Here is a 25824-nt window from a genome sequence, read left to right as displayed (position 1 = left end):
TGTTTATTTCCTTCCCTCCATCCTCTTTGTTTCTGTAGCCCCCAAATCCCATGAGATAGTCAGTGCTTCTCTCCAAATGTGCTCCTCTGTGTTTCTTTCATCATTTCCATTCTTCTGTGTTTTTATGTTTTATGCATTAAAAGGTCTCTACATTTTTGCCATCGGGGTCATTTTGTTTTCAAGCCTTCTCTTAAGAGTTTTGGTTTTTTGGTTGGTGTGCTGAGTCAGCAGCAAAACTCATGTTTCCTTTTTCTGTGTTCATAGCCAACTTTTCTCCTTTTAGGTAAATAAGCCTCTCTTATGTGATTTGCAGACAACAGTGGGAATACTTAAAATGTATTCTCTGCAGTATCTTACTTACATTTGTTTTCATAGTCTTCAGTCTGTTGGTTTTGATACTCATCTTTCAGGCTGCTGCTTTTTATTGGCATTCTGTTTGTTTGGCAGTCTTCAAGTCTGCTCTTCCTGATGCTTCTTTCTCAGATCATTGTTTTCCCTCTAGCATCTGGGCCCTTTGTTGTTTTCTGGGTGAAGAGAAAAGTAAAGACCTCGTTAGATCAATGGAGGCAGCTGATGTGTGATACTCAGCAGTGCAGAGGTCTGTTTCCTGGGCAAGATTTTCCCCTGAACGAAAGGACTGACTTGGGGCCTCTTACATGGATTACTGGGTTATGTGTACAGATTGGCTTCTCTTAGGCTCTACAGAGGGGAACAAAACTTGAGGGGACCCCCTTCCCCCTGCTAAAGGGGGCAGCCTCTTCCTTGATGGCATGTTAGTCTGTTTCCCCAGAGCTGCCTTGAAACAAACGCTGTGCCCGAATCAGAGGACCAAGCGCCATACCCTGCTCCCCTTTTGGTTTCAAGGTCCATGCAGATATCTAGAGGCAATTCCTTGCTTTTTTTCAATTTTTTATTTTATATTAGACTATGGGGTCACAAAGAGTCAGATATGACTGAGCAACTAGACACACACACATATAGTTGATTTACAATGTGTTAGTTTCAGGGATACAGCAAAGTGATTCAGTTATATATATATATACACATAGCTACTCTTTTTCAGATTCTTCTCCCATATAGGATATTACAGAGTATTGAGTAGGGTTCCCTGTGCTTTACAGTAGGTCTTTGTTGAAGTTCCTAGCTTTTTACAGGGAATATCCTCCTGAGCATTAACCCTCAGGATCAGGGTTAATCCTTGGGATCAGGAGTGTGGTGGCCCTTCCATGACTCGCGTTCCCTAAGCCCAAGCCCAAAGGCCTTAACTTTTAGCCACAGCTGCTGCTGCGCTGGCAGGTCTTCCCAGGTTCTGACTAGGACAATTATAAGCATGTCAATTCAGTTCAGTTCAGCTGCTCAGTCGTGTCCAACTCTTTGCGACCCCGTGAATTGCAGCACGCCAGGCCTCCCTGTCCATCACCAACTCCTGGAATTCACCCAAACTCATGTCCATTGAGTCAGTGATGCCATCCAGCCATCTCATCCTCTGTTGTCCCCTTTTCCTCCTGCCCCCAATCCCTCCCAGCATCAGAGTCTTTTCCAATGAGTCAACTCTTCACATGAGGTGGCCAAAGTATTGGGGTTTCAGCTTTAGCATCAGTCCTTCCAAAGAACACCCAGGACTGATCTCCTTCAGAATGGACTGGTTGGATCTCCTTGCAGTCCAAGGGACTCTCAAGAGTCTTCTCCAACACTACAGTTCAAATTCTTTGGCACTCAGCTTTCTTCACAGTCCAACTCTCACATCCATACATGACTACTGGAAAAACTATAGCCTTGACTAGATGGACCTTTGTTGGCAAAGTAATGTTTCTGCTTTTGAACATGCTATCTAGGTTGGCCATAACTTTTCTTCCAAGGAGTAAGCGTCTTTTAATTTCATGGCTGCAATCACCATCTGCAGTGATTTTGGAGCCCCAAAATATAAAGTCTGCCACTGTTTCCACTGTTTCCCCATCTATTTGCCATGAAGTGATGGGACTGGATGCCATGATCTTCGTTTTCTGAATGTTGAGCTTTAAGCCAACTTTTTCACTCTCCTCTTTCACTTTCATCAAGAGGCTTTTTAGTTCCTCTTCACTTTCTGCCATAAGGGTGGTGTCTTCTACATGTCTGAGGTTATTGATATTTCTCCCGGCAGTCTTGATTCCAGCTTGTGCTTCTTCCAGCTCAGCGTTTCTCATGATGTATTCTGCATAGAAGTTAAATAAGCAGGGTGACAGTATACAGCCTTGATGTACTCCTTTTCCTATTTGGAACCAGTCTGTTGTTCCATGTCCACTTCTAACTGTTGCTTGCTGACCTACATATAGGTTTCTCAAGAGGCAGGTAAGGTGGTCTGGTATTCCCATCTCTTGAAGAATTTTCCACAGTTTATTGTGATCCACACAGTCAAAGGCTTTGGCATGGTCAATAAAGCAGAAATAGATGTTTTTCTGGAACTCTCTTCCTTTTTCCATGATCCAGTGGATGTTGGCAATTTGATCTCTGGTTCCTCTGTCTTTTCTAAAACCAGCTAGAACATCTGTAAGTTCATGGTTCACATATTGCTGAAGCCTGGCTTGGAGAATTTTGAGCATTACTTTACTAGTGTGTGAGATGAGTGCAATTGTGCGGTAGTTTAAGCATTAGTTGGCATTGCCTCTCTTTGGGATTGGAATGAAAACTGACCTTTTCCAGTCCTGTGGCCACTGCTGAGTTTTCCAAATTTGCTGGCATATTGAGTGCAGCACTTTCACAGCATCTTCCAGGATTTGAAATATAAACATGTAGAGGAACTCAAATTGTTTTGAGCTGAAGACAGAGGCAGAGTATTCTGGTCTGGTTTTTGTTTCTCCAATAAAGTACAGACAGATCTCATTTTATTGTGCTTCACTTTACTGAAGTGCAGGTACTGAATTTTTTTTTTTTTTTAACAAATTGAAGGTTTGTGGCAGCCCTGCATGGAGCAAGTCTGCCAGTGCCTTTTGTCCAATGACATTTCCTCACTTTGTGTCTCTGTGTCACATTTTGGCAGTTCTCATAATTTTTCGAACTTTTTCATTGTTATATTTGTTGCAGTGATCTGTGATCAATGATGTTCCTATTATAATTATTTTGGGGCGCCACAAACATTGCCCATATAAGATGACAAACTTAATCCATCCATGTCGTATGTATTCCAACTGCTCCCCTGACCAGCTATCTCTCTTCGTCTCCGTGGACCCCCTCCCCCATTCCCTGAGACACAGCACTGTTGAAATGAGGTTACTTAATGATCCAACAGTACCTTGTAAGTGTTCAAGTGAAAGGAAGAGTTGCAGATTTCTCATTTTAAATCTAAAATTAGACATGAATAAGCTTAGTGAGGAAGAAATGTTGAACGCTGAGATAGGCTGAAAGTTAGGCCTTTTGTGCCAATCAATTAACCAAGCTGTAAATGCAAAGGAGAAATCCCTAAAGGAAGTTAAAAGTGCTGCTTCAGTGAACACGCAAATGATAAGAAAGCCTTATTGCAGATGTGAAAAAAGTGTAGTGGCCTGGATAGAAGATCAAGGCAGCTACAAAATTTCCTTAAACCAAAAGCTAATCTAGAGAAAGGCTCTAACTCTCTTCAATTCTGTGAAGGTTGAAAGAGGTCAGGAAGCTACCAGCTAGGACTTTCATAGTTAGAGAGGAGAAGTCAATGCCTAGCTTCAAAGTTTCAAAGGTCAGGCTGACTCTCTTGTTAAGAGCTAATGGCAAAACCAATACAGTATTGTAAAGCAAAATAAAGTAAAAATAAAAATTAAAAAGAAAAAGAGCCAATGCAGCTCATAACTTGAAGTTGAAGCCACTGCTCGTGTACTGTTCTGAAAATCCTAGGATCCTTAAGAATGAAGCTAAATGTACTCGACCTACACTCCATAAATAGAACAACAAAGCCTGGATGACAGAACATCTGTTTACAACATGGTCTCCTGAATAGTTTAAGTCCACTATTGAGACCCATTGCTCAGGGGGAAAAAAAAAAAAGATTCCTTTCAAAATATTGTTGCTCATTGGCAATGCACCTGCTCATCCAGGAACTATGATGGAGATGGACAGTGAGATTAATGTTGTTGTCATGCCTGCTCACACAGCATGCATTGTTCAGCCCACGGATCAAGGAGTAATTTCTTTAAGAAATATATTTTATAAGGCAGTCGCTGCTATAGACAAGTATTCCTCTTATGGATCTGGTCAAAACAAACTGAAAACTTCTTGGAAACATTCACCATGCTAGATGCCTTTAAGAACATTTGTGATTCATAGGGAGAAGTCAAGCTATCAATATTAACAGGAGTTTGGAATAAGTTGATCCCAACTCTCATGAATGACTTTGAGGGGTTCAAGACTTCCATGGAGGAAGTAACCTCAGACATGGTGGAAATAGCAAGAGATCTAAAGTTAGAGGGGGAGCCTGAAGATGCGGCTGAATTGCTGCAATCTCATGATAAAACTTGAACAGATGAGGAGTTGCTTTTTATGGATGAACAAAGAAAGTGGTTCCTTGAAATGGAATCTACTCGTGGTGAAGATGCTGTGAAGATTGTTGAAGAGACAAAAGATTCAGAATGCATACACTTAGGTGACAAAGCAGTGGGAGGATCTGAGAGGACTGACTCCAATTTTGAAAGAAGTTCTGTTGTGGGTAAAATGCTATCAAATAGCATTGCATATTACAGAGAAATCGTTAGTGAAAGGAAGACTCAATTATGTTGCAAAACTTGTTGTTTTCTTATTTTTAGAAATTGCCAGTACCACCCCAATCTTCAGCAACCATCACCCTGATCAGCCATCAATATCAAGGCTATACCCTCCACCAGTGAAAAGATCACAACTTACTGAAGACCCAAATGGTTGGCTTTTTTTTTTTAACCAATAATGTGTTTTATAAATTAAGGCATGTGCATTGTTCTCTTAGATGTAATGCTATTGCACACTTAATAAATAGCATAAACATAACTTTTATATGCACTGGGAATTCCCTCCCAAGCTAATGTGGCTTAACTGCAGTAGTGTGGAACCAAACCCACAATATCTCCAAGGTACCCGTATAGCATGACAGAAGGTACATGGTAGACAGCCTTTATAACATTTTCTGGTAAACTGTTCACAGTGAATACAGTAGGATCAGCATCCATAAGTATTTTCCGTGCCATCTGGTCTTGAGCATTGCAGATTGAGGAGCCTTGGGCCATTACAGGGATCCATGTTTTTCAAGGATGCATTGGTGGGCTTCACCCAGGATGTGTGACAGCTGCTGGACCATGCTCAGAGGATATGATGCTGGAGAACTATCAGTGCATGGTGTCCCTGGTTAAGCCTGGTCCCCCCCGTGCCACTCCTGACAGCATGCATTTTCCGTCTTAGGGACCAAACCACTGTAGCCTGTCATGAGTTTGGGGCTTGAGATTTTGGATTCAAAGACCTTTAAGAGAACTTGAAAGGATACTGTATTCTCACCTCCCTAGTGAAAGGATCCTCAGCATTGTATGGCTCCTAAAGCTTCTCCCTTCTGATTCTTCAAAGGGCTTGAACCCTAAGCAACTTTGCCAAGTCCCATGTCCTTTCCCAAAGCAGGTCACAGTGTTATCCAACCTGAGCTGATATTGGAGCAAGGAGTTGGAGCAAGAAGAAGAACTGCGGATATTAAAGGGACAACTCCCAAGTCAGAGCCACCCCGGTGAGATGAAGAGGTCAGATAGAAGACAAATGGGGAAAACTGGATCCAAACTGGCCAGTTCAGAGGGTGGTATCTTTGAAATGGGTTTTAAGGATCTCTTTTAGTGGCTCTAGCCTTTAACAGTGACTAAAGGCAAATGAGGTCGCGAAGAGTCAGACACAACTGAGCGACTGAACTGACTGAAAGACAGATGACTACCACCTCTTAGATATCAAACCACCAAATGTCACTCTCATATATAAATGTTCTTTGTTTTCTGTCTTTTGGAGAGAGAGATTTGCTTGGGTTCTGTAGAATCCAATTGCTGCATTTCTCATCCTAGGCCCTTATTTCTTTGTTTTTCTCTGTTCAATGATGGGATCCTTTGCCTTCCCTCCTGTGCCAAACATCCTGTAGTTATGCATTTATTGATGCATCATTTTATTCAGTATGTACTTACTAGACCTGTTATACGCCAGTCATTTTCTGTTTAAGTCACAGGAGATACAAGAGTGAAATCTCTACTCTTGTCAATAGATCCAAATAGCAAATGCATATGTAAGATTCTGGTAGCAATCTGAATTCTGATTGCTTTAATTCTGAAAAATTAAAGTCAGATGAAGGGGAGGGAGACTGACAGGGAATCCTGTTTCAGAAGAAAATCAGAGAAGGCCTCTCAGTGGAGGTGGATGTTTGAAGAGGACTTTATTCAGGAATGGAGTCTTAAAATGAAGGAATGGAGTGAACCGTGGGTTATCTGAGAGATTCCAGATTGAGAGAACATCAGGGGCCAAACCACTGGATAGGAGTGTGCCTGGTGTAATCAGGGAACAGCAAGGAAGTTGGGGGGACCAGAGAGGGTTCAGTGAGGGAAGAGATCAAGGAATACACCCTTGAGCACTGAATTCAGAAGTCAGAGAGATGTAGGGCTCTAACAAGAGAGACCAAGAGAGAGCACCCACCATGGTAGAGGGAGAATCAGGATACAGTGGTGTCCCAGGAGCGTGTGAACAAAGTGTTTTCTAAAAAGACGGAGTGAATTCCAAGATGCAAATGTAAATGTGGTCAACATTTCCCTTTTTCCTTTTTCCTTTCCATTTCCTTTTTTCCTTTCCAAATTATCCAGAGGAAAAATATTTAATGTCAGTTCCATTTTTATTACAGATTGGAGGCAGCTGAAACCCCAAACTTTTTTAAAAAGTGGAAAAATTGCCAAAAGCAATGAAAATCAGCCTTGTTCATGGAAACAGAAATAGAAAGTGACATAGCTGTGTAAATAGTGTTGGAATATATTATACAGACAGTATTAACTTGCCAACTTTAACCACAAATGGAACTTAACGTACTGAGGAGATTCATTTTTAAATAATGGGGTCATAGCATTACCGTGAAGGGTGTACAGGTTCTGAGTAGAGAAGTGTACTCATTCCACCATTCCTTGGTTTTATTTCAAACTCTCTACCCACTTTGAGGTCATTTTTGTAACAAGCCAAAGCTGCTCTTTCTCTCCCCTTTTCTACATATATTTTTTCCATATATGTTTTTGTTTTCATGTACCAACTAAAACAGTAAGATAAATATGTGCTTAGGAGTTCTTTCACCCCAGGAGTTTATGTCTAAAATCTAAGAATCACCTCAACCTAGGTCATTTATGTACAAACCTGTTTCTTAAGAAATGTGTTAAGATTTATAATGTATGTTAATTTTTCATATTTCTAGAAGTCCAAAGAACCAATAACATGAAAGAAATAAGCCAAGAGAATGACAAATATTTGAGGCAAGATTTATTCATCAACAACAGAACACTGACTAAGGAGAGGAATAAGACCTTCAAAGTAACACTTAATATGGCCACAGATCCAGTGCCCTCAAGAATATATATTCCATCAGGATGACCCATTTGTAACAAATTGGAAAAGTGTTTCTCAATTAATTATTAATAATAGAAGTAATGTGAGAAAAAATCTGATGATTTCAGTGGATGTATGTTCTTTGATACTGTTCATGAGAAAACTCATACAGAAAATAAATCTTGTGAAAATGGTCAAAAGAAGAAATCCCACAGGCAAACTGAGGCCTTTATTGAACATCAGAAGATTTCAGCTTTGGAGCATCTTCTTGAATATAATCATTATGAGAAAGCCTTTCACAGAAAAACAGCCTTTATCCAAAAGTTAAAGCTCAGTGCTTGTCCAAGAACCCCTGGGGAAAGGAATCTACATGAGTCCAGTAAAAATTGGAAATTTTCATATGCAAAGTCAAAACATATACCTCAGAGAGCTCACTGTAAATGTAATAAATTGCAAACTCACACAGGAGAGAAAATTGATGACTGTAACCAGTGTGGGAAATCCTTCCATGCAAAGCCATGCCTGACTCAACATCAGAGAACTAACACAACAGAAAAACCCAGTGAGTGTAATGACAGTGAAAGAGCCATAAAAAAAAAAAGGAGTCCTACCTTGCTCTAAATCAGAGAATTAACACAAGTGAGAAAAACTTGAAAGTGAGTAAGTGTGAGAAATCCTTCCATAAGCTGTTGAAACTAAGTCAACATCAGAAAGCATGCTTGGGAGAACTAAACAATGAGTATGTGAAAGTAGGAGGGTTTAAAATGAGAAGTCACACCTTACTCAAAATCAGAGGGCTCACAGAGAGAAGAAAACCTATGACTGTAATAAATGTGGATGTGGAGACAGCTTCCCTAAGAAAACAGACTTTACTCACCATCAGAACATGTCCACAGGGGAAAAGTCCTACAAATGTAGTGAATGTGGAAAGTCCTTCTTTGTGAAGCGCAATCTTACTGAGCATCAGAGAATGTAGGAAAACCCTATGTGTATCATGAATGTGGAAAATCCTTCTGCCTGAAGTCAGCCCTCATCATCCATCAGAGAATTCACACAGGAGAGAAACCCTGTATATGTAATGAATGTGAGAAAACCTCCTGTGTGAAGTCAAACCTTACTCAGCATCAAAGGATGCACATAGGAGAGAAACCCTGTAAGTGTAATGAATGCTGGAGATCTTTCTGTGTGAAATCCAACCTTGTTGTACATCAGAGAACTCATACTGGAGACAAACCCTACAAATGTCCTGAATGTGGGAAAACCTTCTATGAAAAGTCAGCCCTCACAAAACATCAGAGAATTCACATAGGGGAAAAAACCCTATGAATGTAATGAATGTAGAAAAAGCTCCAGCCAGAGGTCAGCACTCACCAAACATCAAAGAAAAATGCACGAGGAGAAAACTCCCACAAACACTTTCCACTGCAGGTCATACTCACTGAACACCAGCAAAATCACAGAGCAGAACCACAATTATGTCAACATGCAGGAAAGTATCAATAGGTTGTGAAAGTGAAAGTGAGAGTGAATTTGCTCATTCATGTCCGACTCTTTGTGACCCCATGGACTGTAGCCTACCAGGCTCCTCTGTCCATGGGATTTTCCAGGCAAGAGTACGGGAGTGGGTTGCCATTTCCTTCTCCAGGGGGAATCTTCCCAACCCAGGGATCGAACCCAGGTCTCCCGTGTTGTAGGCAAACCCTTTTACCATCTGAGTCACCAGGGAAGTTCAATAGGTCATTGCTAATTGTAATTAGAGAAGTAATATGAAAATGAAATAGGAGTGCTCTGTGAATGCTTTGGGGCTTCCTAGGTGGCTCAGTGGTAAAGAATCCACCTGCCAATATAGGAGATGCAGGAGATACAGGTTTAATCCCTGAATCGAGAAGATCTCTTGGAGGAGGAAATGGCAACCCACTCCAGTATTCTGCCTGGAAAATCCCATGGACAGAGGGGCCTGGGGAGGACTGCAGTCCATGGGGCCACATGGAGTTGGACATGACTGAGCAACTGAGCACAACAGGAATTCTTTGATTGTGTTAAAATTTTCAAAAAGTATTCAAAGATATGAGGAGATATGTATTGTTTTAAGAACGTAGATAAAAATGTTCTTGTGGGAAAATGTTCTCGTGAAAATAGAAGTTGTATTTTAGATGTGATGCCAAACTTGTTACAAAAAAAAGATGATAAAATATTCAGTTCTTAATAGAATGTGAAATGTGCAGCTTTTGTCAAAGCAGGAATAAGTTATTGCCACAACAGCATGGAATATATATGGGAGGACTTTCTGAAGTATATGAATATGTTATATAGTACATGAGTGTGCTGTATAACATGAATTATGTGTATGTTGGATTTATATAGGGAACCCACTTCTATCTCTGAATCTCAACAATCCAGTAGTTGTAATAAGTGAAAACTGAACAGTCACATAAACCGTGCCTCAACAGTTGCACTTCTGGACACATACGCTAAAACCACTGGATATTCTGAGGGGTGATTGGAAATGCTGGGATAATTAGTTGTCACTATGACTAAGGGTCAGTTCAGTCACTCAGTCATGTCTGACTCTTTGTGACCCCATGGACTGAAGCACACCAGGCCTCCCTGTCCAATACCAACTCCCAGAGTTTACTCAAACTCATGTCCATTGAACTGGTGATGCCATTCAACCATCTCATCCTCTGTCGTCCCCTTCTCCTCCTGCCTTCAATCTTTCCCAGCATCAGGGTCTTTTCAAATGAGTCAGTTCTTCACATAAGTTGGCCAAAGTATTGGAGTTTCCGCTTCAACATCAATCCTTCCAATGAATATTCAGGACTGATTTCCTTTAGGATGGACTGGTTGGATCTCCTTGCTGTTCAAGGGACTCTCAAAAGTCTTTTCCAACACTGCAGTTCAAAAGCATCAGTCCTTCAGTGCTCAGCTTTCTTTATAGTCCAACCTCACATCCATACATGACTACTGGAAAAACCATAGCTTTGACGAGACAGACCTTTGTTGGTAAAGTAATGGCTCTGCTTTTTAATATGCTGTCTGGGTTGGTCATAACTTTTCTCCCAAGGAGCAAGTGTCCTTTAATTTCATGGCTGTAGTCACCATCTGCCATGATTTTGGAGGCCCCAAAATAGTCTGTCACTGTTTCCATTGTTTCCCGTCTATTTGTCATGAAGTGACGAGAAGGCAATGGCACCCCACTCCAGTACTCTTGCCTGGAAAATCCCATGGGCAGAGGAGCCTGGTAGGCTGCAGTCCATGGGGTCGCAAAGAGTTGGACATGACTGAGCAACTTCACTTTCACTTTTCACTTTTATGCATTGGAGAAGGAAATGGCAACTCACTCCAGTGTTCTTGCCTGGAGAATCCCAGGGACGGGGGAGCCTGGTGGGCTGCCGTCTATGGGGTCACACAGAGTCGGACACGACTGAAGCGACTTAGCAACAGTAGCAGCAGCAGATGGGACTGGATGCTGTGATCTTAGTTGTCTGAATGTTGAGTTTTAAGCCAACTTTTTCACTCTCCTCTTTCACTTTCATCAAGAGGCTCTTTAGTTCTTCTTCACTCTCTGCCATAAGGGTGGTGTCATCTGCATATCTGAGGTTATTGATATTTATTGATATTTCTCCCAGAAATCTTGATTCCAGCTTGTGCTTCATCCAGTCCAGCATTTCTCATAATGTACGCTGCATATAATTTAAATAAGCAGGGTGACACTATACAGCCCTGACATACACCTTTGCTGATTTGGAACCAGTCTGTTGCTGGTTTGGAACCAGTTCTAACTATTGCTACCTGACCTGCATACAGATTTCTCAGGAGACAGGTCAGGTGGCCTGGTATTCCTATCTCTTGAAGAATTTTCCACAGTTTGTTGTGATCCACACAGTCAAGGCTTTGGCATAGTTGATAAAGCAGAAGTAAATGTTTTTCTGGAACTCTCTTGCTTTTTTGATGATTCAGCGGATGTTGGCAATTTGATTTCTAGTTCCTCTGCTTTTCTTTTTTTTAATAAAATTTATTTATTTTAATTGGAGGCTAATTACTTTACAATAATGTATTGATTTTGCCATACATCAACATAAATCCACCTCAGGTGCACACATGTTCCCCATCCTGAACCCCACTCCCACCTCCTTCCCCATACCGTCCCTCTGGGTCATCCCAGTGCACCAGCCCTGAGCATCCTGTATCATGCATCGAACCTGGACTGGCGATTCATTTCACATATGATATTATGCATGTTTCAATGCCATTCTCCCAAATCATCCCACCCTCGCCCTCTCCCACAGAGTCCAAAAGACTGTTCTATACATCTGTGTCTCTTTTGCTGTCTCGCATACAGGGTTATCATTACCATCTTTCTAAATTCTTATATATGCATTAGTATACTGTATTGGTGTTTTTCTTTCTGGCTTACTTCACTCTGTATAATAGGCTCCAGTTTCATCCACCTCCTTAGAACTGATTCAAATGTATTCTTTTTAATGGGTGAGTAATACTCCATTGTGTATATGTACCACAGCTTTCTTATCCATTCGTCTGCTGATGGACATCTAGGTTGCTTCCATGTCCTGGCTAGTATAAACAGTGCTGCGATGAACATTGGGGTACACATGTCTCTTTCAGTTCTGGTTTCCTCAGTGTGTATACCCAGCAGTGGGATTGCTGGGTCATTTGGCAGTTCCATTTCCAGTTTTTTAAGGAATCTCCACACTGTTCTCCATAGTGGCTGTACTAGTTTGCATTCCCACCAACAGTGTAAGAGGGTTCCCTTTTCTCCACACCCTCTCCAGCATTTATTGCTCCTCTGCTTTTCTAAATCCAGCTTGAACATCTGGAAGCTCGTGGTTCATGTACTGTTGAAACCTGGCTTGGAGAATTTTGAGCATTACTTTGCTAGCGTGTGAGATGGGTGCAATTGTGCAGTAGTTTGAGCATTCTTTGGCGTTACCTTTGTTTGGGATTGGAATGAAAGCTGACCTTTTCCAGACCCAGAGAATCACAATGGTGTGATCACTCACCTAGAGCCAGACATCTTGGAATGCGATGTCAAGTAGGCCTTAGGAAGCATCACTATGAACAAAGCTAGTGGAGGTGATGGAATTCCAGTTGAGCTATCTCAAATCCTGAAAGATGATGCTGTGAAAGTGCTGCACTCAATATGCCAGCAAATTTGGAAAACTCAGCAGTGGCCACAGGACTGGAAAAGGTCAGTTTTCATTCCAATTCCAAAGAAAGGCAATGCCAAAGAATAATTAAGTGTGCTACAGGTATTTAGTATGTGAGAGGAGCAAAGATACCCAGCACCCCACACTGTCAGTGAGAGGACAGGAGGGAAGAACTCAGCCAGGTTACTAATACCCCCATCACAGGAAAACCCTGCCCTTGAGAAACTCTTGGACATCTACACCCATAGACAAGTAAGAGAAGGTCTATTGCTGTGTTGCAAGTTTTTGTAATGACAGTTGAAAAAAAGAAAGTAGTAATGTCCACTGGCAATAGACTAGATGAATAAATGTTGGCGGGTCGCAAAGAGTCGGACATGACTGAGCGACTGAACTGAACTGAACTGATGGTTATACAGTGGGAATTGTTATTGTTCAGTCACCCAGTCATGTCCAACTCTTTGCGACCCCTTGGACTGCAGCACGCCAGGCCTCCCTGTCCCTCACCATCTCCCAAAGTTTGCCCAAGTTCATGTCTGTTGCATCAGTGATGCCATCCAGCCATCTCATCCTCTGATGCCCTCTTCTCCTGCCCTCAATCTTTCCCAGTATCAAGGGCTTTTCCAATGAGTCAGCTGTTTGCATCAGATGAGCAAAATACTGGAGTTTCAACTTCAGCATCAGCCCTTCCAATGAGTATTTAGGGTTGATTTCCCTTAAGATTGACTGGTTTGATCTCCTTGCTGTCCAAGGGGCTCTCAGGAGTCTTTTCCAGCATCAATTCTTCAGCACTTCTTCTTTCTGGTCCAGCTCTCACAACCATATGTCACCACTGGGCAGACCATAGGCTTCACTATACAGAGCTTTATTGGCAGAGTAATGTCTCTGCTTTTCAGCACACTGTCTAGGTTTGTCAAAGCACTGGAAATACTATACACCAATAAAAATAAATCTCAGTTATACATATCAAGATTGTTATCTTAAAACAGTAATTTTAATAAAAAGGAAAATATAAATACCATGTTATCACATTTATATAAAGTTCAAAAAGAATTCAGCAGTACATTGTTTAGGGACACATATATAATAAGTAGTAAAACTACAAAGGAAAACTCTTGGATGGTGAACAAAGATCTAGCATAGCATTTACATCTGTGGAAGAAGGAGGGGCTTACATTCAGGGAGAGACAGAGAGGAAGCTTCATGTTATTAAATGGGTCATGAGTATTTCTTATTTCTTTATATTTTGTCTCTGTGTGGGTGTGTGTGTGTTTACTATTTAATTCTCAAGAAACAGATAGAAATAATTGTATTATAATGTTAGCAAAAGTGTGTTTGGTGTAAAAATCAAGGTTTTTCTCTTTCATCTATTTTTCTGTATCCAAAATCTCTATGATGACTTTTTCAAGTATTTGTACCACTAGTCATTTGGGCCTGGTATGACTGAGTTTCTTGATTGTATTTTTCCTTTAAAAAGATGTCCTAATTAAAAAAATAATAACAAAATGAACATTGACAAAGTATAAAAGTAAAGAAAGTGAAAAAGAAACAAAAAGCACAGTAAACTAAATAAAAATGAAAAATGAAAGTAATAGCAGATAATGTGAATACATTGAATTTATATATCAAAGGCAGAGGCAGATTAATGCTCAGTTAAAAAACTAAATCCAACTATATGTGGTTTACCAAAAAATAGTAAAACCAGGTGACAGAGGAAAATTGAAAGTTAAAGGATTGGGCAAAAGTATGTATATAGATATATGAAAGTGTGAAAGTGTTAGTCACTCAGTTATATCCGACTCTTTGTGACCCCATGGACTGTAGCCCACCAGGCTCCTCTGACCTTGGAATTCTCCAGGCAAAAATACTAGAGTGGATTGCCATTCCCTTCTCCAGGGGATCTTCCCAATCCAGGGATCGAACCTGGATCTCCTGCATTGCAGGCAGATTCTTTACCATCTGAGCCACCAGGGAAGCCTGTATATATATTTTGATTCCACTAAAATGTAAGCACTTAAGGGCAAGTCCTGTGATTATATCATTTAACCCAACTGTGTTTTTAACCATTTGATTCTTTAGCCTCTCATCAAAATGACCTTATAGGGAAATAATCCATCAACAGGTAAATATGTTCAGGTTATGCTGCTCTTCTGTCTTAATATTTTCAACTCTTTGTGGTCAGAAAATCCACCATTGGGGGAAGAGGCTGTCAGGCATGTGTGTCTTTTTGATTGATGGCACTCCCTTGGTTGACATTGCTAGGAAGAAACTTTCTAAGACACTTGTTTTGACTATTTGGAATGACCACAGTGCATTGAGAGTGGGCAACTTGACTTCTAATCTTGACCTTGCCTAAGGTTATTCATCTTTAAAAGGAAGAGGCAGATTCAGGTCATACTATTGTCTTCATCAGTTCAGACTGCTGTAACAATTCCATAGACCCAGGGGGCTAATAAACTACAAATTTTTTTCTCACAGTGATGGAAGCTGGAAGACCAAGATCATAGCACCAGCAAATTCAGTGTCTGGTGAGGACTTGCTTCCTGGTGCAGAGTTGGCCATTTCCTCCCTGTTCCTCACATGGCAGAGAGGGTGAGGGGCTCCCTGGGGTCTCTTTTATTAGAGGGCTCCCCACTCATGACCTACACATCTCCCAAGGGCCCCACCTTCTAATACCATCATAATATTGGGGAGTTTGAATTTCAACATAGAAATTTTGGAGGGATACACACAGTCCATAAGAACTATATTATCATTAACCGGTATTATCATTCTAAACTATGATTGTTTGTTTATGGGGCAACCAGCACATCTTCAGAGGCCAAGAATGACAACCTAGAGAGAAGTAGAGAATAAAGCAAGCACAGTGTCTTTAGAGGATTGGAGATTAAATTTCCTTAGCGGGGTCTAGCCTCCTGCCTAGACTGTTCTCTCACAGACACCCCGAAATAGGGCCTATCTTGTGGAGTCTGTCTCCTCTGAGCTCAGCTGATTCCTCTGAGAGCTGTCCTAAACCTTCATCACCCAGTCCTAATACTCTCTCACAAGGGGTGCTGCTGCTGCTGCTGCTGCTAAGTCACTTCAGTCGTGTCCGACTTTGTGCGACCCCAGAGACAGCAGCCAACCAGGCTCCCCCATCCCTGGGATTCTCCAGGCAAGAACACTGGAGTGGGTTGCCATCTCCTTCTCCAATGCACAAAAGTGAAAAGTGAAAGTGAAGTCGCTCAGTTTCGTCCAACTCTTTGTGACCCCATGGACTGCAGCCTACCAAGCTCCTCCGTCCATGGGATTTTCCAGGCAAGAGTATTGGGGTGGGGTGCCATTGTCTTCTCCATCACAAAGGGTAACACCATGCAAATTTCTCACACTCTGAACAGAAAGACCAAGAGTTGTTTCTGGCCCAACTCCCTAACTGAGGCCCTTCTACCTCTTTCCAGAGTACTGGTAAAGAAGTCTTTTTTTTTTTTTTTTTAATTTAAAGATGTCTTTGTGTCTTTATTTTTGGCTGTGAATGGGTCTTTGATTGCTTGCGCGGGCTTTCCCTAGTTTCAGCCAGCAGGGGCACCTTCCAGTCATGGTGCGACCAGCACCCTAGTCTCTAGGGCATGAGGGCTTCAGCAGTTGCAGCCCGCGGCCTTAGCTGCCCCATGGCATGTGGGATCTTCCCGGGCCAGGGATCAAACCTGTGTCCCCTGCATTGACAGATTCTTAACCACTGGACCACCAGGGAAGTCTGAGTAAGAAGTCTTACTTCTTGTGTGTGTGTGTGTCCCCTTGTATTTTTGTTTCTGGAGATTCCTAACACACAACAGGTGATATATCCATGTGGACGCTATCTGAGCCCCAAAGACAAATTCACTTTAGATGGAACCTCCACCCTGGGAACTAATGTCTGTCTCTGATGGCACCCACTGGCCTCTGGAATCTCAAACCTAGCTTCTGGCAGCCCCAAACTAGTGCCACCTTGAACAACAACAACAAAACAGGCTGGAGGGTCCCTGAGCTATCCTTAAGCTACAGGAATGCGGTTTGGCTTCAGACTCCACAGAAACACCAAGATATCCCAGGAGTACAAGGCAGGAGTCAATTTTAATTCACCATTGATTTCCTGAGGTCACTGAAGGGCATTTCATCAGGCTGAGTGCTCTGAAGAATTCAAAGATAGTTATTAAAATACATGTCTGGGTTTTAGGCGATGTGGTATATTGCAGAAGCCTCTGGAAAGACTGACAAAAAGAGAGATAGGCATAAATTACCAATATCAGTAATGAAATGGGATATCATGACAGACCCTGAAGACGTCAAAATGATAATAGGGGAATCTACGAACAACTTTATATGCATAAACTTGACAACTTAGATTAAACAGACCAATTCCTCCAGAAATATAAACTATCACAACTCACTGAATATGAAATAGAATTAAGGAAATTTAATTTGTAATTTTAAAACTCCCAAAAAGGAAATCTCTAGGTCCAGATGGTTTCACTAGAGAATTCTACCAAATGTTTAAGGCAGAAATAACCCCAGTTCTACACACTTTGTTCCAAAAATTCAAGAATAAAAAACACTTCCCTGTTCAGTTTACGAAGCTAGCATTCACTGATACCAAAACCAAGGAAAAAATGTTAAATACAGTACAAAAAAGGATAAATACAAGCCAATATTCCTCATGAATTAGACACACAAATCCTTAGCAAAGTATTAGCAAATAGAATTATTTATTAATTGTATGCAAAGACAGTATATGAAAATAATTTTATACAGTGGGGTTTATTGTAAGGATGCAAGGCTGATTAAATATTCAAAATCAATATATATAATTCACCATATTACCAAACAAAGAAATATCACACAGTTTCCACCAATGAAGAAAAAGTATTTGACAAAATGTACATGAAATTTATGACAAAACTCTCATAAAAATACAAGTGGAGGAAATTGATAAAGAGCATCTATAAAAACCTACAGCTAACAATATACTTAATGGTTAAAGACTGGATATTTCCCCTCTAAGATTGGGAACAAGGCAAGGATATCTGCTCTCACAAGTTTTACTCAACATTGTGCTGGAAATTCCAGCCACTGCAACAAGACAAGAAAAGGAAATAAAAGCATACTGATCAGAAAAGAGAGAATAAAACTGTTCTATTTACAGATAAATGATTGTCTAAGTAGAAAATCCCAAAGAAGCTACAAAAAAACAACAGCAACAAAACAGAAAAACCTCCTAGAACTAATAAATGAGTTCAACAAGGTCAAAGGATGCAAGAGAAACATATAAAACCCAATTGTATTTCTCTATGCCAGCAATGAACATATGGGTATCAAAATTTTAAATATGATATCCTCTTTTAATTGCTCAAATATAGTTAGATGTAAGCTTAACCAAACATGTCCAAACCTGCATTTTGAAAACTACAAAATGCTGATCGAAGAATATCTTAAAAAGTAGATAAACACACCTGATTCGTGGATTGGAAAACTCAACACAGTAAAGATGCCAGTTCTCCCTGTATTGATATTTCGGTTTAAGGAAAATTCTATCAAAATCCCAGCAGGAATCTTTTTGTAGATATAAGACAGATTATTCTAAAGTTTATGTATGTGGAAATAAAAAGAAACTAGACTAGCTAAAACAATTTTGAAAAATAAGAATAAATGGAAAGATCAGTCTACTTACTAGATTTATTATATAGCGACAGTAATCAAGACTGTGGCTTTGGTGGATGGATAGACATGTAGATCAATGGATATAACAGAGAAACCAGAAATAGACTCACACAAATATATACAACTGGTTTTTTTTTTAACAAAGGTGCAGAAGCAATTCAATGGAGGAAGGATAGGCTTTTCAACAAGCGATGTTAGAGCAATTGGACAAGGAAGATAAAGGTGAAGGTGAAGTCGCTCAGTCGTGTCGACTCTTTGCGACCCCGTGGACTGCAACCTACTAGGCTTCTCCATCCATGGGATTCTCCAGGCAAGAATACTGGAGTGGATTGCCATTTCCTGCTCCAGGGGATCTTCCCGACCCAGGGATCGAACCCAAGTCCTCTTCATTGGAAGCAGACGCTTTAACCTCTGAGCCACCAGGGAAGCCCCAGTTGGACAAACTGTAGGTGAATAAATGAACCTCAACCTCCTGAGGAGGAAAGTATGGACTTTGGATTCAGACAGAACTGACTTCGGATGCCAGTTTTCCCGCTTATTACTATGTGGTTCTGCTTTGATTATTAAACTTTCCTGAGCCTCAGGCCCAAGCCTAGAGCTTATCAATGACGAGTTCGGGATGCTGGGGTAAGGAATAAGCGGCATTTAATTTGGGGGGGTTATGTTCCCAAAATGGCCAGCAGAGGGCCCTACTCGCACACGAATGACTCCAGCACTTCTCTGCCCTGGCTGACAGCAGTCTGCTTTGCAAACCCTCCTCTCCTTTCAGCCACCCATTTTCATTAGCCCACATTAATGCACGATGCTGGGGAGGCATTTTTCACAGTTATGTGTGTCACCGCATTTCTGTCAAAGAAACAAATCAGATCATTTAAATTATAAGACTACCTTTTTCCTGCCTGCTTTAATTTTTTTCGTAAAAGAATAGACATGCATTCTCAACAGGGGAAATATTGCCCCCAAGGGGGTGAAAATTGGTTCTTAGAGCCTTAAAAAATCTTTAGATATTACAGTGGTTTGTGGCCCTCAGAGGACCATAGTACATAAAGAGATATGCAGTATATCTGTGGTATTAAATTTTTATGGGGAGGACAATTATTACAGGGGAAAAAAATATCTTAAAAGTCCCCTTGGAGGGGCTATAACTTAAAAAAAAAATGTTGAGAAACACTGGAATAATGGGAGATGAATCAAGAGATGTCATCTTTGTACCACACATGAAGTTAGGAATACACAGCACAGTTCTTTCTTTTTTTAATTGGGATATAATTGCCTTACAATGCTGTGCCAGTTTCTGCTGTACAACATCATGAATCAGTCATATGTATACATATATTCAGGCTTCCCTGGTGGATCAGACAGTAAAGAATCCACCTGCAGTGTGGGAGACCTGGGTTCAATCCCTGGGTTAGGAAGATCCCCTGAAGGGATGCATGGCAACCCATGCCAGTATTCTTGCCTGGCAAATCCCATGGACAGAGGAGCCTGGCAGGCTACAGTCCATGGGGTTGCAAAGAGTCAGACACGACTGAACAGCTAAGCACATACATATATCCCTTCCCTCTTGAACCTCTCTCCCACCCCTCTAGGTCATCACAGAGCACAGAGCTGAGATCCCTGTGCTATCCAGCAGCTTTCTGCTAGCTGTCTATTTTACACATGCATGCTTGCTAAGAGGCTTCGGTCATGTCCGACTCTTTGCAACCCTGTGAACTGTAGCCCACCAGGTTCTTCTGGCCATGGGATTCTCCAGGCAAGAATACTGGAGTGAGTTGCCATGTCCTGGGGATCTTCCAGACCCAGGGATCGAACCCACGTCTCTTATATCTCCTGCATTGGCAGGCAGGTTCTTTACCACTAGCACCACCTGGGTTGCACATGGTATTATATATATATATATGTTTGTATATGTCAATATACATATATATACATACATACATATGTACGATATATACATATATATATATATGTCAATGCTGCTCTTTCAATTCACTCCTCTCCTTCCCTCCCTGTGTCCACAGTTTTGTTCTCTACGTCTGCATCTCTATTCCTGCCCTGCAGACTGGCTCATCAGTACCATTTTTCTAGATTCCACATATAACGTAGCACAATTCTTTCTCCCATAATTTGGGGAAGGCCACAGCACCGCCCAACCTCAACAGTCCCTAACTGAAGGTCTTGTCATGGCTCAGGACGTTCCCCTGCCCCCAGGAAACTTCAATTCCATTCTAATTATCTCCACAAGCTTTCTGTGCGCCTCTGTGCCCCCTGCCCACCGCTGTCCCCCACCCCGCCACCCCTAAACAACGTCCGATCTGCTTTGTCACCATAGGTTAGTTTGCCTTTTTAGAGTATTACATAAATGGAATCAAACACTGTGAACTACTCTCTTTTCTCAGTTCTTTCACTTAGCATCATCATTTTGAGATTCATCCATGTTGTTGGGTGTATTAATGGTCCATTATTTTTTAGAGCTGAGTAGTATCCCATTGTAAGGATATAACACAGTTTGTGGATTTATTCACTCATTAATGGATATTTGTGTTATGTCCAGTTTGAGGCAACAGTGAATAAAGCTGCTATGAGGATTTGTGTACAAGTCTTTGTATGGACTTAGGTTTTCATTTCTCTTCTTAAATACATAGGAGTAAAATTACTGTATTGTATGGGAAGTGTCTGTTCCCCTTTATAACAAAGGAGCTGGTTAAAGTCTCTTTCCCCAGGCAGTGGGGCCCCTTTCCCACTCCTCTGGGAGAGGCCACCTTCAGTGATTCGAAAGGAGTCTTTTCTGGGGAGACTGCTCCAAACATACCAACATGGCCTCACCCCCCTCGGGAGTGTCCAGGATCGAGCAGAGGAGGGCCAGATGGCAGAAGCCAGCTGCATGAGTAAGCAGCCCAGACCCCCATTTCATCCACCTGTTGGCTGCCCCTTGGCTTAAACCTATGGCTGAATGCACTGGGAGGTGGGTCCCTTATGACCAGCAGAGAGAAGGAAGAAGCCTCAGCCTGGTGCATGGAGGAGGGGCCAGTTCTGATGGTAAATGGACATGTGCATCCATCATGGCCTCGTACTGAGAACGGCATAATGACTAGGATGGGCCCAGATCCCGCAGGAGCGAGGGCGAACGGCCACGCCACCAGGTCAGCCACTTCTCCAGCAGACGGGCCAACGGGGAGGGAAATCCAGAACTGACAGCGGAGCTACTCCCTGCACCACCCGCCTACCTACCTCTTGTTACACGAGGGAAACCAAATTTCTCCTGTGCTTCAACCACTGTGATTCAGGTTTCTGTTACACACAATTCTGGCTGATACAGTATTCCTAATAATAGCCCATGCTTGGGTTTTGTTTGCTAATACTATTTAGCACACTTGGGGTTTTCATAGGACAATTCAGCCCCTTTGAGATTACCGTAAAAATGGAAAGCTTCATTTTATTCCTTCCACTTCAGTTTAGGCTTACTACTTATTTTACTTTGTTATGTCTCTCTTCCTTTTTCTTTTTTTTTTTTACTGGCTTGATAACACGGTCATTTATTATCTGGTTTTGGTGTTCTGTAAGAGTTAATGTTTACCTTTTATTTTTCATATTAAAAAAAAAAAACATGATCATGAGGACTTCCCTGGTCATCCAGTGGCTAAGACTCCAAGCTTCCAATGTAGGGCACATAGGTTCAATCCCTAGTCAGGGAACTAAGATTCCCCCATGCCATGCGCTGCGGCAAATAATAATAATAAATAAAATATAAATTATCAAAAACCAAAATATATGATCACAATTATATAGTCTTCCATTATATGAAAAACACCATCTATTTCCCCACATTAAGACAACCCTTTGGAGGGCATATATGTATACCTATGGCAGGAGTTCCAGAAAAACATCTATTTCTGCTTTATTGACTATGCCAAAGCCTTTGACTGTGTGGATCACAATAAACTGTGGAAAATTCTTCAAGAGATGGGAATACCAGACCACTGGACCTGCCTCTTGAGAAACCTATATGCAGGTCAGGAAGCAACAGTTAGAATTGGACATGGAACAACAGACTGGTTCCAAATAGGAAAAGGAGTACATCAAGGCTGTATAGTGTCACCCTGCTTATTTAACTTCTATGCAGAGTACATCATGAGAAACGCTGGACTGGAAGAAGCACAAGCTGGAATCAAGATTGCTGGGAGAAATATCAATAACCTCAGATAGGCAGATGACACCACCCTTAGGGCAGAAAGTGAAGAGGAACTAAAAAGCCTCTTGATGAAAGTGAAAGAGGAGAGTGAAAAAGTTGGCTTAAAGCTCAACATTCAGAAAACGAAGATCATGGCACCCAGTCCCATCACTTCATGGTAAATAGATAGGGAAACAGTGGAAACAGTGTCAAAAATCACTCCAAAATCACTGCAGATGGTGATTGCAGCCATAAAATTAAAAGACGCTTACTCCTTGGAAGAAAAGTTATGACCAACCTAGATAGCATATTAAAAAGCAGAGACATTACTTTGCCAACAAAGGTCCGTCTAGTCAAGACTATGGTTTTTCCAGTGGTCACGTATGGATGCAAGAGTTGGACTGTGAAGAAAGCAGAGCCCTGAAGAATTGATGCTTTTGAACTGTGGTGTTGGAGAAGACTCTTGAGAGTCCCTTGGACTGCACGGAGATCCAACCAGTCCATTCAAAAGGAGATCAGTCCTGGGTGTTCTTTGGAAGGACTGATGCTAAAGCTGAAACTCCAATACTTTGGCCACCTCATGCGAAGAGTTGACTCATTGGAAAAGACTCTGATGCTGGGAGGTATTGGGGGCAGGAGGAGAAGGGGACAACAGAAGATGCGATGGCTGGATGGCATCACCGACTCGATGGACATGAGTTTGGGTGAACTCCAGGAGTTGATGGACAGGGAGGCCTGGCGTGCTGCAATTCATGGGATCGCAAAGAGTCAGACACGACTGAGCAACTGAACTGACCTGAACTGAACTGATGGCTGATTCATGCTGAGATTTGACAGAAAACAACAAAATTCTGTAAAACAATTATGCTTCAATAAAAAATAAATTAATTTTTTAAAAAGACAACCCTTTGTAATCTTTTACATCTCCGTGCTCTGTAACTCTCAAAGAGATTCAAAGACTTTTATTTTCATCTCTGCCTGCCCCTCCCCAAAAGCCAGATTGAGATCCTTCAGTATTTATAGTCCCATATTGTTATTAATCTTTCCTTTAGGATTCCTTTTCCCCACAAAAGAGTCTCTAGATAGTATTACATCATCATTTGCTTCCAATATTGCAGATGAGAAGTCCAGTTCCAGCCTCATTGATTTTCTTGGTAAGTTACTTACTTCCCCTCTCTGGAGGCTGGTAAGCTTTATATGTATTCTTGGAGTTCATTTTCCCAGCACGTGCCTACAGGTGAGTATTCTCTTTTGGAAGCTCTGTTTGGAATTTGGTGAATGCTTCATGTCTTCCGATCAGGTCTTTGTTGGAAAAATTTCAGGGAAAATTTCCTCCATTGTTGTGTTTCATTATTGCCTGCCTTCCCGTACCTCCATTTTATGAATTTCTGTTTTTTTCCAATAGTCATAATCCCAATATTGAATAATTCAAACAGACATGTATTCATTGGGTTGATCCCATCAGTCCCCCAACCTCTTTGATTTCACCTCATTATCGCCATCTCTTTGAACTTTTTTTTATTTCTCTGTGTGTTAATCCACATCAGGTTTCAACAGCAACCATGCTCTCCCTGGATTCATCTCCTGAGATGTTTCAGTCTGAATACAAGATTTTCCTTTGATGCCAAGCATGAGTGTGTGCGTGTACACACACACATCACAGTGTTGTGGATCTGATCTCGGGGGCCTCAGTCTGCAGCAGCTTGAAGCAGGGCTTCAGGTCCTCGCCAGAGACTGAGGTTGGGTCGTGGTAAAGAGAGCCCCGAATCCCAGACACTAGACCAGTGGTCAGGCAAGGCCCTGGTCCTTTGGATTTGCAGGAAAAGAATTCCCAGAGACCAAAAGTAGTGAAACAAGTATTTATTAGGAAAAAACACCATATGTGGACAGACACATGGTCCCGGCTCAGAGAGTCACGCCCTCATGGTGGTTTGAATCAGTTTTATGGGACATTTCCTTGACCAGTCATTTTGACCTGCCTCATTCTGAGTCCATTTGGTGTATTTCAGGATCCTCCCATGCTCACGTGGGCGTCTCTCAGCCAAGACGGACTGTAGTGAAGAGGCCTGTGGGTAGTTGACATCACCTACTACGAGAGGACGCCCCCTCCCTTTCTGACCTCCAAGGAGCCTTTACGTACCTGTGTAGTCAGAGAGGTCTCCTTGACTTCGAGAAGGAGGAATATGTGGTCTTTTAGTTCCTATCTGGGCAGGGCCCAGCCGCCTCCGTCCTTCCGCTTTCATGGAGTTTCTGGGCACAGAGGAGAGAACTGTTCAGCCGGGGGCCCATCTAGCTCCTGCTCAGGGGCTGTTTTCATGCTTGATTTCTGTCTCCTCTCTCCTCCAGCAAGTTAGTGCTAGCTGTTCTCTGTGATGCACCAGTTCTCTCCCTTCTCGTTTCAAGGACCCCTCGGGTGTGTGGGTGTTCCCCTCTGCTGGCTCCCCGAGGTGCGTGTTCAGGACTCCCTGCTGGAGCCCTGCAGCCAGTCAGGCCTTCGAGTCCAGGATGGCTCAGCAGTCTTAGGTCTCCTGGGTCAGCAGTGCTCCGGCTCGTGGGGTGCTGGTCCCAGAAGGACCCCCTGCTCTCTCGTCTCCTCAGCTGGCATTTCCCCAGGAAAGAAAGGGCCCAGCACACTTACTTGCTCCCAGCTCAGCCTTCTGAGCTCTGGAGCAGTGAGGCTGAGAACGCCCCCGTGGGCAGGTGAAGCTGCTCCTGCAGGAAGCCTGGATTTGCAAAAGTCAGATGTTCCCAGCTGTTCCCTTTTTCCTTCTGACCATCACTCCTGGGCCCTGGGCCCTGCTCTAACTGGACCCAGACTAGACCCCAGAGATGCACTCGATCTTACTTCTACTCTAGACCTCAGAAGCTGCTGTCCTCAAAAAGCATTCAGTAGCTGGTTTTAAACTGAAAGATGAGAGTAGCAAGGATGTATTCAAGCAGCCATCTCCCCAGAACTCGCAGAGGAAGCTTCCCTGTACAGTAAGTCCCCTGCATGCAAGTGAGTTCTCTTCTGTGAGTGGGTTCTGAGTCCAATTTGTTCATAAGTCCAACACAATTAGCCTAGGTACCCACCTAACACAATCGGCTATGTAGTACTGTACTGTAATAGGTTTATAATACTTTTCACACAAATGATATGTAAAAAACAAACACAAAATATAAACGTGTTTAGTCTTACAGTACAGTGCCTTGAAAAGTATAGTAGAACTGTACAACAGCTGGCACACAGGGGCAGGTGCTGAATAAACGGGCAAGAAGGGTTACTGACTGGAGAAGGGCGAGGTGTTGGGAGATGGCAGA

Source organism: Ovis canadensis, chromosome 13 (genome assembly GCF_042477335.2).
Source record: "Ovis canadensis isolate MfBH-ARS-UI-01 breed Bighorn chromosome 13, ARS-UI_OviCan_v2, whole genome shotgun sequence".
NCBI classification, from domain to species: Eukaryota; Metazoa; Chordata; class Mammalia; order Artiodactyla; family Bovidae; genus Ovis; species Ovis canadensis.
The sequence above is the reverse complement of the archived record's forward strand: the minus strand, read 5'-3'. Positions refer to the sequence as shown.